The sequence below is a fragment of the Nyctereutes procyonoides genome, unplaced genomic scaffold (genome assembly GCF_905146905.1).
Source record: "Nyctereutes procyonoides isolate TBG_1078 unplaced genomic scaffold, NYPRO_anot_genome, whole genome shotgun sequence".
Taxonomy (NCBI): Eukaryota; Metazoa; Chordata; class Mammalia; order Carnivora; family Canidae; genus Nyctereutes; species Nyctereutes procyonoides.
Genome location: NW_026575051.1, coordinates 46,400,096 through 46,414,347, shown reverse-complemented (window position 1 = coordinate 46,414,347; position 14,252 = coordinate 46,400,096). Strand labels below are relative to the sequence as shown.

The window sequence follows — 14,252 nt, the reverse complement described above, 5'->3', positions numbered from 1 at the left end:
GTAATCTCCCCGAGGGGTCCCAGAGGGTGATCCTTTTAGTTCTGAGTGTATTTTGTTCTGTATGTTAGAAGATGCTCAATCCCAAATTTATATAAATCAACAATACTTCTTATATAAAGACCCGAGCTTGACCACAAAAACATAAACAAGATAAAAAAGGGAGTCAGAATGGGAAGGAAGAGAGAATATAATCTCACAGAATGAACCAACATGGTGTTTCACTTGGTTCTGGGTGTATTTTGGTTGTGCGTTAGAAGGTACTAACTTCCACCATTGTAAAACAAAATGAGACAGAAAAAACAAAGAGCAAAAAACAAATACCCATATCTCACATGCCTACCAAAATTAAATTGAATATGTTGAAGGGAATCCTGAAGTGAAAACTATATATAAGACATGTGACTGTAGAAATATGAAAGTCAAAAAGGAAAAAACTTAAAAACAAAGATTTGGCAAAATATTGTCATTAAGGTGTGACAAGAGAAAAAACATTGGAAATGGTTAGCCAGCTATAAAAATGACTCGTAATTAAAAAAAAAAAAAAAAAGGATCCTCTAGTTCTATATCCTATTTTCCTTTAGTCCTGGAGCTTTCCAGCTGCTTGTTCAGTTAACTTGCTTTTGCCTTGTTCTTCCAGCAGTTCTTCTGCGGGAGGGTTCCCCACTGATTCTCAGATTCTATGCCTGGGTGGAGATGTCCCTTGTCCCTTGCCAGGTGCTGGGATCAGTATGAGCTGTTTATCCTTGAAGTCTTTGTTCCCTAGGGACCCTGCCTCTCCCAGGTGCATGGTGAAACAAGGAGGAAAAAAAAAGTGGCAATGGCCAGATTTCCAGCTCTGGCTTCAGCTCCCTGCTGGTAACTAATGCAGTCTCCCAGTCTGCACTGGTCTAGATGCTTCTGGGGGCCTGCTAGGTGCACTGATCTGCACAGCTTGGGTGTGCCCAGCGGCAGGAGAGTTCTTGCTTTCTGTCACAGGGGGAACGCAGGATCTCTGGCTTTGTCTTCTTTGGTGCCCTTGGATCCAGGGCCCTGTGCCACTGGACCTGCACTCCTGGGGCCCGCCTCTCCGGAAGGGAACAGAGGACAGCCACCTCTGTCTGTTGCCAGGCTCTAGGGTAAAGGCTGCTCTGGAGCCGGCCCTCCTAACTGGGGGGCTTCTCCCCAATTTTTTAAAAAGTCGACAGCTTTTATTATAATTCACATATTATTTTATAGGGAAAATAACTAGGAATGTAGTAGCAAACGGGTCAGAGTTGGACCCAAAACAAAAAGCACCAAAACAAAACAAAACAAGACAAAACAACAACAACAACAACCTGTAGGTTTGTACAAGTCTCTCTATTTTTATGGGGAACAGGCTTTCCCCCACATCAGGCACAGCAGCTGCACTCGTCCGATGCGTCCTTGCAGATGCAGCCCTGGGGACACTTGGCACAGCCCACGGGGCAGCAGGAGCAGCAGCTTTTCTTGCAGGAGGTGCATCTGCACTCTTTTCATTTGCAGGAGCCCGCGCACGTGCAGGAGCCACTGGCAGCGCAGGAGCAGCTGGGATCCATAGCAAGAGGTGGCTGGAGTCCGGGGACAGCGGCCGCGGGAGAAAAGGTGGCGCTTCGCATAGGCTGCGGTGTCCAACCCTTTCCTGAGATCAGACCTCAGTTTGCTGTGAGCTTGCCCCTGGGCGCCCCTCCTCTTACAGTGACTCCAGGAATCTTGGTGCTTCACTGCCCCTCCTGAGATTTGGCCCAATTTCCCTGCTAAGCACTTTTCCATCAGGGAAAACTCACCTGTGGATTTTTACAGTTCCCACTTCTCCAGGGCTGGGCCTTCTTGCCCTGGAGGCTCTCACCCCTCTGCCTTAGCCCCTACTAGTCAGGGTTCCCCTCCCCCACTTTATTTCTTTTTAATTTTTTTCACCTTCCTACCTTGTTAGAAGTGACAACTTTTCTCTCTGTAGCATTCCAGATCTTCTCTCTTTACATCTCAGGTTGACTTCATAGGTGTTCAGGAGGTTTTGAAAGTTATCTAGGTAAGTTTGTGGGACCAGATGAGTTCAGGACCCTACTCTTCCACCATGTAGCCCCAGTTCTCCAGCATCAATCAGTAGAGCCAGTTCTTGTGTACCCTTCATTTTATTGTGAAACCCTGATCCAGTCCAACACTGAAGAGAGCCCTTCTAAGAAGACAAGGCCGCTCCTAAGTGACTGACTTGGTAACTGTGGTCCCAGCTACAGACCTGAAAACAGCTCTGTAGCCCAGAGGGCTCAGCTACCCTCTATTTGGCCTTGGTTCTGCCACCAATAACCATACAAGGAAAGACCTAGGAGGAGTCATGCCCACCCATGTGTGGGTAATAGCCATACAGACCTCAGTCCTGGCTGTGTACTCAGAGGGGGGGCCCCTGAACCATTCCAGCTAATTTCAGCCCTCGGAGGTGAACCCACCAAACTCTTTCAGACTGTAGATTCTGAAAGGGCCCTGTAACTGGGCTCTCGGTTCTCCCAGCCACACTCCACAAGCAGTCCTGCCAGTATAGGACCCAGTGGGGAGACATTTCTGCTCCTCCAGATATCCTGAAACAGTCATATTCTCAGCTCCAGCCTCAATAGTCCTGGTCAGAACACAGTCCAGTCTGCCCAGGGAACTGCTCGTTCATTCCTTAGAAGCCAGGCTGCAGACCTCAATTGTGGCTGCAAAGCCTGAAACAGCCTTGGAGCTCAGTCCTCTTTCAGCCATAGTCCAGGGCCAGCTTTGCCAACCCAGGAGCCTATCCTGGCTGAGCAGGATCCTGCCCAGGGACCAGGCAGGAGCTACACCCATTTTACACTAATGCAAGACATTTTATCTTTTGAAAGTAAATATATTTATGCCCTCAACATAGAAGCACCTAAATACTTAAGGTAAATATTAATAGAACTGAAGAAATAGCAATATAATAATAATAGGGAGCTTCAATACCCAACTTGCAACACTGAATAGATCATTCAGGGAGAGAATTAAAAAGAAAATGACTTGGGCAGCCCCGGTGCCTCAGCGGTTTAGCACAGCCTTTAGCCCAGGGCCTGATCCTGGAGACCCAGAATCGAGTCCCACATCAGGCTCCCTGCATGGAGCCTGCTTCTCCCTCTGCCTCTCTCTCTCTCTCTCTCTCTCTCTCTGTCTGTCTCTCATAAATAAATAAATAAATAAAAATCTTAAAAAAAAAAAAAAAAAGAAAAGAAAATGGCCTGAATAATGCTATAGACCAAATGGACTTAAGAGACATATACAAAATGTTCTGTCCAAAAGCATGTGAATACACATTCTTAAGTGCACACAGAATATTCTCTAGGATAGATTATATGTAGGACCACAAAGCAAGCTTTAACAAATATAAAAAGATTGAAAGTATAAGGGGCATCTGAAAGGCATACCATCACTCTCAACCCTAATAAAGCCAAACCCCAGGTGATGTGCTCACAGCTCCCCTCCACCATAACCTTTCTGTGTGGCCCCAAGTATGCCATATGCCTGCCTTCCAGGACCTGTGAGTAAGAGACTTTTCTTCCCTCAAAGTTTTCTGACGGTTATTGCCAAAGGACATCTTGCAATCATAATAAGCACAAGGGCTGTTCCAGTCAGAATATTGGTTATTGATGGGTGGAGATCAGCATGGAATATATGTAAATGACATATTTTTCAAAATATTCTTTTGAGATATTTGTTCTAAACATATAGGCATATAATTAATTCATATATTCTCCCAAAGCTATTGCTAAATTTCATTTACCTATAGATTCTTCTGAATTTTCAATAAAAGCAATAATGGTCTGTGTGAATAATGATATTATTGTTTTTTAATCCTTGTAACTTCATTTCTTTGTCTAGTCTTATTGTACTGGCTAGAACTTCCAATACAATACTGGGAAGAAGTAATGATAATAGACATTATCTTATACTGAAACTCCAAAGGTTGGGAACTTCCAACTTTTATTGAAGGGGATTTTCTTGGGTTTTTTGTTTGTTTTTTAGATAGACTTTTATTTGTAATTGTTGAGGCTTTTTTTTCTTTAATTATAAGTGAGTTTTGATTTTTTCAAATGATTTTTCTGCATCTAATTTCATGATTATGTTCTTTTCTCATTTATTCTGTTAATTCTAATAATAGTCTGCTTATTTCTTTTTTATTTTGTAATATGAATTACATGAATTTTTAATGTTTACTTTATTGAGGACCAATTTACATATAAAATGCATTCATTTTAAGTACATTTTGATGAGTTCTGACAAAACTATACCCCCATAACCAACACCATAATCAAGATATAGACTATCTCTTTCCATTTTCCTTTTTCCTGTCATTTTCCTTCAAGCTGAGACCTGAGCGATCACTGATCTGCTTTCTGTCACTATAGAGTAGATTTATCTTTTCTGGAGTCTCATGTGATGGAATTATATGATATGTACTCTTTTGTGTCTGACATCTTTTGACCAGAATAATGTTTTTGAAATTCATCCTTTTTGTTGCCTATATCGGCAGTTCATTCTCTTTTCATATCTGGATGATAATTCCTTGTATAAATATAGCAGTTTGTTTATTCACTTACCTATTGATGAACATTTGCAGTTTTGAGATATTGTGAACAAGGACTTAGGGAAACTATGGTTTCCAAAGCAACAGCAATTCAGTCTTTCTATGTTTACAGAACTATCAATACTGTAAAAATGGTTCTTATGTTGTACACTTAAAATTAATATAATGTTGTGTGTTAATTATACTTCAATTTTATATATACATATATAAGTGTTTCTTAATATATTTTTCCTAGAATGGTTACTGCTAGAATTTAAGTATTCCATGAGGGCAGGGATTTAGGGCAGGGATTACAGTCTGTTCTGCTCACTCTGTATTTTAAGTAACATAAGTGCACTTAAATATTGACTGATTAATGAAATTACTTTGAAGAACTTTGATTTTTTTTCTGTCTCAAATTTATATTCTGTCTCAAAGTTAAATTAGTTAACTTTATTTTATAATTTTAAAAGAAAAAATATAAGAGTGTTTAGAATCGAGCAGAAAATGAGAATCAGCTATTCAATCTTAAATTTATTTTTTTATGGGAGGACCAAAGATGAAAGTCTTTAGTTTCAATGTTCCTAGGTTAAAACTTTTCATGATTGACTAACTTTCTAAATGTCATCAACTTCTTAAAATAAGTTTTATTCATTTATTATTGTCAATGTCATAATCTCTTTAGGCCAGAGTTCTTTTAAATCCACATGTATTTATCTTCTTGGACATTTTATATTTTCCTACTATTGTTTGTATTATCAGGGAAATATCACAAGCTTATAGCAAAACATACTTACAGTTTACAAAAGTATAAAGATAAAAGTCACAGGATTAAAAGGAAGAGACAAGGTCTATTCCATTTATCTTTAAGCCATTGGCTGATTTCTTCATACTTCCTAGGTTCTGGGTATACAAAGTTAGAGTTTTAAACAGATATTTTTTATATGACATATCATGATTTTCCTCAGGTGATACAAATTGGTTGGAAATGCATTGTAACATATTTTCATTTTATTATGTATGCATGAATGTGTGGGTGTGTTGTGGCCTTTGGAAAATAGTTAAAGGGAAGTTCTTTCTTTAGAGTTGATTTGATTGAGTGAATAAGCATTCATTGAATTCACAATTAAACTTTTAATTTTGAGATAATTGTAAATTTGTATATGGTTATAAAAATAATAGAGATCCGTCTACCCTTACCAAGATTCCACCAGTAGTAACATCTTGAAAAACCAGAGGACAATATAATAATCAGGATATTGACATTGATACAGTCAAGATAGAAACATTTACATCACCACCAAGATTCCTCATGTTTAGCTTTTATAAACACAACCACTTCCCTTCTATTCTCACTACTCCTAACCACTAATCTGTTCATTTCTATAGTTTTGTCATTTCATGAATGTTACATGAATGGAACGACACAGTATGTAATCTTTGTCTTTTTCCAGTCAGCATAATTTTCTAGAGATTCGGTTGAGTTGTTGCAGGTATCAGTAGTTTTTTTTTTTTTTTTTTTGATTGTCAGCTAGAATTCTGTGGTATTATTGTAAATAGTTTAACCATTCACCCCTGAAGAATATCTAAATTATTTCAGTTTTGGCTGTTATAAACAAACCTGCTATAAACATTGGTGTACAGATTTTTGTATGAATATAGTCTTCATTTCTCTGGGATAAATTTAGTTTTTAAAGAGATTGCCAAATCATTTCCCAGAGTAGCTGTTACCATTTTATTTTTTCACCAGAAATTTATGAATGATAAAATTTCTCTACATCCTCACTAGCATTGAAGTCACTATTTTGTATTTTAAACATTCTAATAGATATGTAGTAATAGCTTATTGTAGTTTTAATTTATAATTCCCTAATTGTTAATTATATTGAACATCTTTTCACATGCTTATTTGTTATCTTTGTAGCTTCTTTGATGAAATGATTTTTCATGTCTTTTGCCCATATCTAACTGGATTGTTGCCTTTTCCCCACTTTTTTGAGTTTTGTGAGCTTGTTAATTTCAAATTTCAATTTTTGATATATATAAGAAATTAATTGATTTTTGTATATTATCCTTGTATCTTGTGACCTTGAAATAATTACTTATTAGGTCCTGGAGTTTTGTTTTGTTTTCTTAGGGAGGATGGTCCATGTGGTTTTCTATATAGACAAACATGTCATCTGCAAATAAGGAACTACAAATGGTTTTGACAGTGTATACTATATCAGATAGTATTATATTTTGCTAAAACCGTCAACAAAACTACAAAAAGTTTCATTTATTTTTTCTTTATATATATATTCTTTGTTTCATTATTCTTGTCTTATTTTGCTGAGCTAAGACTTTCAGTATGACATAGAATAAGTGTGGTGAGAAGGGCTATCCTTGCCCTGTTAATGATCTCCGGAAGAAAGAGTCCAGTTTCCCATGATTAAGTAGGATAGCTCTAGGGTTTTGTGATGTTCTTCATGGAGCTGAGGGATTCAATTCTACTCCCATTCTAAAAGTTTTTTTTTTTTTAATCATGAATGGGTATTGTATTTTATCACATACTTTTTTCTTGCATCAATTGATTTAATCACATGATTTTTGCTTTCTTAGCCTGTTGATGAAGTGGAATAAATGAATTAATTTTTAAATATTGAACTTAGCTCACATATTTGGAATAAATATCACTTCACTGTCCCATATAACTTTTCTTATGTATTTTAGATTACATTAGCTATAATTTTGAAGAAGATTTTGCTTCCTTGTTCATGAGAGACATTGGTCTTTAGTTTTCCTTTTTTGTAACACTTTAGCCAATTTGGTGTTAGGATAATAATGGCTCCATGGAATGAGTTCAGAAGTGTTACCTTTGTCTCTATCATCTGTAAGAGATTATAGAGAATTTATGTCATTTATTCTTTAAATGTTTTGTAGAATTCGCCAGTGAAATAAAGGAATCTGGTACTTCATTTTGGGGAAACTGATTATTGATTCAATTTCTTTATTAGATATAGACAGATTGTCCATTTTTCCTTGCATTAATTTTGGTATTTTATATTTTTTAAAGAATTAGTCCAATTTGTCTGAATTATCAAGTTTGTGGGCGTTGAGTTGTTTGCAGTATTCCTTTATTACCCTCTTAATATATTTCTACTCTTAATGCTTTTTTTTTTAAGAAGAGAGAGAAGCAGATATATTCCCCCTTTTTCTCTTCCTCTCTCTCTTTTTTTATAGATTTATTTATTCATTCATCACACACACACACACACACACACACAGAGCAGAGACACAGGCAGAGGGAGAAGCAGGCTCCATGCAGGCAGCCGGACATGGGATTCGATCCCAGGTCTCCAGGATCAGGCCCTGGGCTGAAAGTGGCACTAAACCGCTAAGCCACCCAGGCTGTCCACCTCTTAATGTTTTTTAATGAGATCAGTAGTGATGATCTCTGCTTCATTTCTGATATTGGTAATTTGTGTCTTCTATCAACCCAAGACATTGCAGTAAGACAAGAAAAGGAAATAAAAGACATACAAATTAGGAAGGAGGAAATAAAGTTGTTCTTAATTACAGATTACATGATTGTCTATATAGAAAATCCCAAGGAATCTACAAAAATCTCCTAGAACTAATAAATGAGTTCAGCAAGATCATAGGATATAGATAAATATGCAAAAACCAATAGAATTTCTATGTACTAGTAATGAAAACATAGTCACTGAAATTGAAAATACAATACCACTTATATTTTCTCAGGAGAAAAGAAAAGAAATATTTAGGTAAATCTAAGAAAAGCTGTATAGAACTTGCCTGCTGAAAACTACATCAGACAGTGTTATATTTTATTTCAATTGTGAAGCATATTTTTAAAAACTCAGGGAAAGAAAAAAAACCCTATTGTATTTACCTGTATTACCTCTTCTTTCTTCCTTCCTAATGTTCCAAGTTTCCTTATTTTATTTTTTTCTTTCTATATATAAAACTCTCTTTATCATTCTTTTGTGTTGATTCTTAAGACAAATTCTTTTCCCCATTTGGAGAATATTTAGATTTTTCCCTCATTTCCATAGAATATTTTGCTTGTTATAGGATTCTGAGTTGACTTCTTTTCTTTCAGCACTTGAATAATATTGTACCACTTCCTTTTGGTCTTCATGGTCTCTCATAAGAAATCTGCTGATATTTAAATAGTTTTTCCCTTGTAGGTAAGGTATTTTACTCTGGCTGTCAAGAATTTTTCTTTGTCTTTAGTTTTCAGAAGCTAATTATGATATATTGTGGGAATTGATTCTTTGAATTTATCCTGTTCAGGATTTTCTCAGCTTCTTAAATCTGTACATTGGTATTTATTGCTAGATTTTCAGGAGTTTTCAGAAATTATTTCTTTGAGTATTTTTTCATTCCACTCTCTTTCCCCTCCCTTTCTGGATCTCCAGTGACACAAATATTGATTAATATATATATCATAATATATATATTATAGTCCCACAGATGTCTGAAGCTCTATTCATTTGTTTTTCAGTCTATTTGTTCTCTGTTGCTGTGATCGAGTAATTTTTATTATTCTAACTTCTAGTTCACTGATTCTTTCCTCTAATTCTCCAGAATACATTTGCTATTGAGCTCTTCCACTATTCTTTTAATTTCAGTTATTTTATTTTTGAGTTCTAAAATTTCCATTTAATTCTTCTTTATATCTCCTTTCTTTTTTTCTCTTAGCTTTACTGAAGTATAATTGATTTTTAAATATCTTATCTTTTTTATTGAGATTTTTTATATCCTCATTGAAGCTTTCTGTTGTTTTCATTTGTCTCAGGTGTGTTTGTAATTGCTCACAGAAGCATTTTATCATGGCTACGACTTTAAAAATCTCTGTCAGATAATTCTAATACCTGTGTCCTTTGGTGTTGACATCTATTAATTGCCTTTGTATTTTTGTTATTTATCTATTTTTAATTAATTGCCTTTTAAATTCAGTTTGAGATCTTCTTGGCTCTTGGTGTCATGATTGATTCTTTACTGAAATCTGGACTATTAGGGTATAATGTTGTGAGAGTCTTAAATAAGTCTCCTGTTTTAGCTGGGAATTCCTGATACTACTCTGGCAAGGGAACTTGGGGTGCTACTTTATTACTGCCAAAAGGAAGTAGAAGTATATCCTTATTGCTGAGTAGGATTGGGAGTTCCAGATTCCCATGTGATCTTCACTAGCAGTACAGTAGGGGTAGTTTTATTACTTGTATGTCAAGATGAAAGCCTTGATTCTCAACTTGCCCTCCTCTGACACAAGAGCAGCAGGAATGAGGGTGTCTTGTTACTGCTGAGAGGAGGGCTGTGGACATTCTGAATCCCTTTTGGACTTCTCTGATATCACACTGGCAGGAATGTTGGGAAGCCTTGATATAGCCTTGCTGAGGTGGAAGTCTAGGCTCCCCATTTGATTTTTATTGGTGTGGATGGGGATGGAGCCACAGTTTATTCTGTGGTGTTTAGCTAAAGTGGGAAGTTATTGTCTAAAAGATTTCTCTGGAGCTAGGCTGCCCTTTCCCTGGTCCTTGGAGGTAAAGCTAAATTACAACCTTTTATTTGGGCTTTTTGGTCTGCATTTCTAGGTTACTAGCTTCGGTAGCTTTATGTCTGAGATAATATGAAGCAAAAAGAAAACTCCAGGGAACTTACCACCATGTGATTCCTAAGATCCTGAGGTCCCTAGCCAGTCTGCCTTTTTCTCTCCACCTTTCACAGTGTTCTTATGTTTGTTTTGTATGTATATCTAGGGTTTCTATTTGTACTCACTGAGAATAATGGGTAAAAGATGTCTACTACATCTTCCTAGGAGCAGAAGTCTCCGTTCAGTTTTCACTCTGTGAAAAGCACTGGTGCTTAGGGATTATAGAAATAAAATAAATTATGGCTTATGTGCACAAAAGCTTTGCTGCCTTGTTGGGATGCTACCTTATAAACACCCAAGTGACTATATCCATGGAAGTTTACAGTCAATGATATAACTGAAGTTTGGAAGATGTAAGATCAAAGGTAATATTTCATAAAATTGAAAGCCTTAGCTAAGATAGGAAAAGCTCAAGCAGGGATATCCCTAAATTTTGTGAAGTCCTAGAGAAATACTTTTTGTGGGGCCTTGTCTTTACAAGCCGTTTGATATAAATTGTATTATAAAATTAATTAGTACATGTAAAATATAGTGGCTTATCAATAAAGATTTAGAAAAATGAATATGTAAGAGATACTTAGATATTTATTTCTTGTCCAATCAGTGCATATAAATATACTTTATAGTATCTAAGTCCCTTGATTTTCTGCTCAGATCCAGAAAGCACTTCTTTATTACCAAAACCTCCATTCCTGACTCTTTTCATATCTTCTTACTTCAAGAATAAGTGAACAATAATTTGTTTCTGTTCATGGTAAATTTTTCCATTTGGAATTTTGTTGTGAAAATACAGAACACAACTTCCATTTCTGTATTTTATTTAAATATTTAGGCTATAATAACTAAATGTCTAGTCTGTGGTTTACTTCAGTATTGATCATAATACCATCTCCCATATACTACCAGTGAGTAGGATAGGTAAGGATCTTGTCGTAGGGTGAGAAGAGCAATATCATATGCAATGCCATCACCATATTGATTGGTGGCTAAAAAGAACATTAGTTGGAAAGGTCTAGTCTTTGCAGAGCAATGGTTTTGAAAGCCCTCAAAGGATACAGGAGTAATTATCCCAAGGACTGGGACTGAAGTGGCTTAGAGCCTCTACAGGGGATGAGGTGACTGTCTTTGGTGCCAGTGGCAGGAAATGCATGGTTTAAAGAATGCCTGCTGCTATCCTTGCCACCCTTTGGTACTATAGACAGGAGGTAGTACTGTGGTTGGAACATGAACAAGTGATAGTCAAAACAGGAATCCACACGCATGGCTCAATCCAAAGTGTCAGCTGTAGATTATTTATAGGCCAGAACTCTGAACTCATCCTGTGTCTACTATGAGTGAGAGTTACCCAAATCATCATGCCAGGACCTTTTTGATGCCTATTCTTGCATGACCCTGCAAAATAAGAACCATGCTGGATAATAAAAGCAATTTGCTTATCAGATTTCTACCTGGAATTGGGGCCCAGCCATGTGAGCCTGGGACACCACTGCATGCTATGTGTTAGGGCTTCTCAGGACATCTGTTTGACCCTCTGTGTGGGGTAGAAAGATAGACAGAGGCTTGTAGACAAAACAGAGTAATGAGACTCATATGGTTCCCAATTGAGGACCAGAACACCTTTGTCAAGCAACATTGTTGGTCAGCCCCAGCCACTAGAGGGGATTCTGAAGACAGGGGATCCTCTGAGATGCTTACCTGTGTCTAAGAGCAGAACTCAGGTGAAATTTCAGTCCTCCTTCACTCCTGACTAGCTGTGTGTCTTTGGACAAATTACTGAAAATTATTAGATTTCGTTCTCATCATCTGTAAAGTGAAGTAATTGACTCAATGAGCAGTCATATAGTCCAAAGTCTCTATATTCCTATACATTTATGGCAAAATAGATGTAATAAAGTATAGGTAAAAATAGTATAGGCATGAAGACATTTTCAGAAAGAAAAATAGTAAATTAATTTTAAAACTCTCAACCTTCTTGGTACTTGGAAATCAAATTGAGTCTTACTTCTAATTAGTCAGCTCTGGTTTTCTGTCCCTTGCTCCTGGGCTGGGTAAAGGTGAAGACAAAGTTGTGGAATAAACACTCTAGAAACTGAGTTTGAGGGATTCCTTCCCTCCACAGATGAAGTTGTACAGAGAGAGAATTTGCTATTGCCAGATTATATATCTACCTTTGTGCTGAATCTAAGCACATGGTGAAAGAGAAGGACTCCAATTTACTTGGAATTTGCCTAAAGTAAGATATAAAGCCCTAAAACTTAAATTACAAAGCCCTTAGAGAAAGAATAAAATTTAGGCATTCTGTTTTTCATCAACAATATAATCCCTACTGTGAGGTAGGTAATTTGGACCACTTAGCCTGCTGCCTTGACTTCATCTAATTGCCCTTATTTGAACTCAGGCTCTATAAACAACTTTTTAAAAAAATATTTTATTTTTGTTTTGTACATGAGAGATAGAGAGGCTGAGGGAGAAGCAGACTCCCCTTGGATCAGGGAGCCTGATGCAGGACTTGATCTCAGTGTCCCGGGATCATGACCTGAGCTGAAGGTAGATGCTTAACCAAATGAAGCCACTCAGGTACCCTATAAACAACTTTCTGTTGAGGATTTGACCTCCTTGTAGATTTGCCTCCACGGCAGATCATGTGGCAGTATATTTCTCATTGCAATTTAACAAACTGGCTTTTGGTTCTATGCTCCAGTCTTGGAAAGGTTGATTAATGTGTGGCAGCCCCTGAGAGACAATATTACACTAGAAATGTTGACAGATTCAGCTTTCAAGTCTGCAAGCTTGAATCTCCATGTCTGAGTCATAGTAAATTCATCAAGGTTAGGAATACCAATGGTGCAGCCTCTCAGAACTAGATTTGCCTAGCCAGTAGACACCCTTTTTCCATTGCCAGAGGGTCTGGCCATTTAATTCTGGTGCTAATTTCTACACTGGCAAAATAGGTTTTGATGCTACTAACTTTAGCCCCTAAATATTTAATTCTTTAGTGGGACATTCCAAAAAGTATGTAAAAGAGTAGATATATACTTCAAATATTTCTAACCCTTACAACTTTGCAGTCCTAAACATATAAGCACTAACATTAGAGAAGAGACATCATAAGACAGGATCAGAGAATATGATCTTCCTTTTCCTGAGGAGAAAGCATGGCTTATGAACTCTGGTCTGTGAAGAGTTCACATGCTTTGCCACTAACTACTGGTATCATCTTGGAAAAATTGCCCTATAGGTCTCATTTTTCCTCACTGATAAAAATAAAAAGGTGGGAGTAGATGGTCTTAAAAGGTTTTTATGCCTGTTAGTTTCTATTAATCCCTATTAAACCTATAAACAGGAAAAAAAGGAAATATACTAGTTTATGTTTCTAGGGGATATTACTGGTGTTCACACAGTTTTGGATATGAAGAAGCAGTTGTAGCATATCTTTAAAATTTGCTTTTCTGTACTCCTCTACTGTATGGAAACTTATGCTCAGTTATTATATGATGAGTTTCAGACAATCTCTGGGTCTTTTGATTTTGGATGCAAAGTTTTGAGTGTATGTACATGATTTTTCTTGGAGAGGGCCAGTAGTTTTTATCAGGCTTCAAAAGGTTTAAAATCTCTCTACACATAATGTCTATTAAAAGTATGATAGGAACTAGTTTCCTGAATTGAATCCCATCAACTTGGCATTCCCATTAATTTCTAAATCTTTAGGCATAAGTGGTTCCAATTAGGAGGGAACAATTATATGCTTAAGTGCATCATCTTCTCATGTAGGCACGGAAGAAAACAATTGTCAAGATAATTCTGTTATAATTATATTATCATTAATAACTATTAGCTATTATCAAGCTAATTTTTCATTTCATAAAAAGTCTATATAGAGGGAGCAGTCAAGTAGAAATAGTTATTTCATGTAAGTTCATATTTGTTTTTGAATGATGAAAAGGAAAAAACTAAATGAAAGACTTGTCTTTTGAAAAATATTACATTTCACAAAATGATTTCTAAGCATATGAATCCAAATCAGCTGAGATTTAAAGAACAAAG

At 36.6% G+C, this 14,252-nt stretch overlaps 1 pseudogene; it reads right to left on the bottom strand.

Annotated features, from left to right (window-relative positions):
• Nucleotides 1-1,356: 1,356 nt before the first annotated feature.
• On the bottom strand, nt 1,357-1,556 carry LOC129512962 (metallothionein-2-like; annotated as a pseudogene).
• Between the last annotated feature and the right edge of the window lie 12,696 nt (nt 1,557-14,252).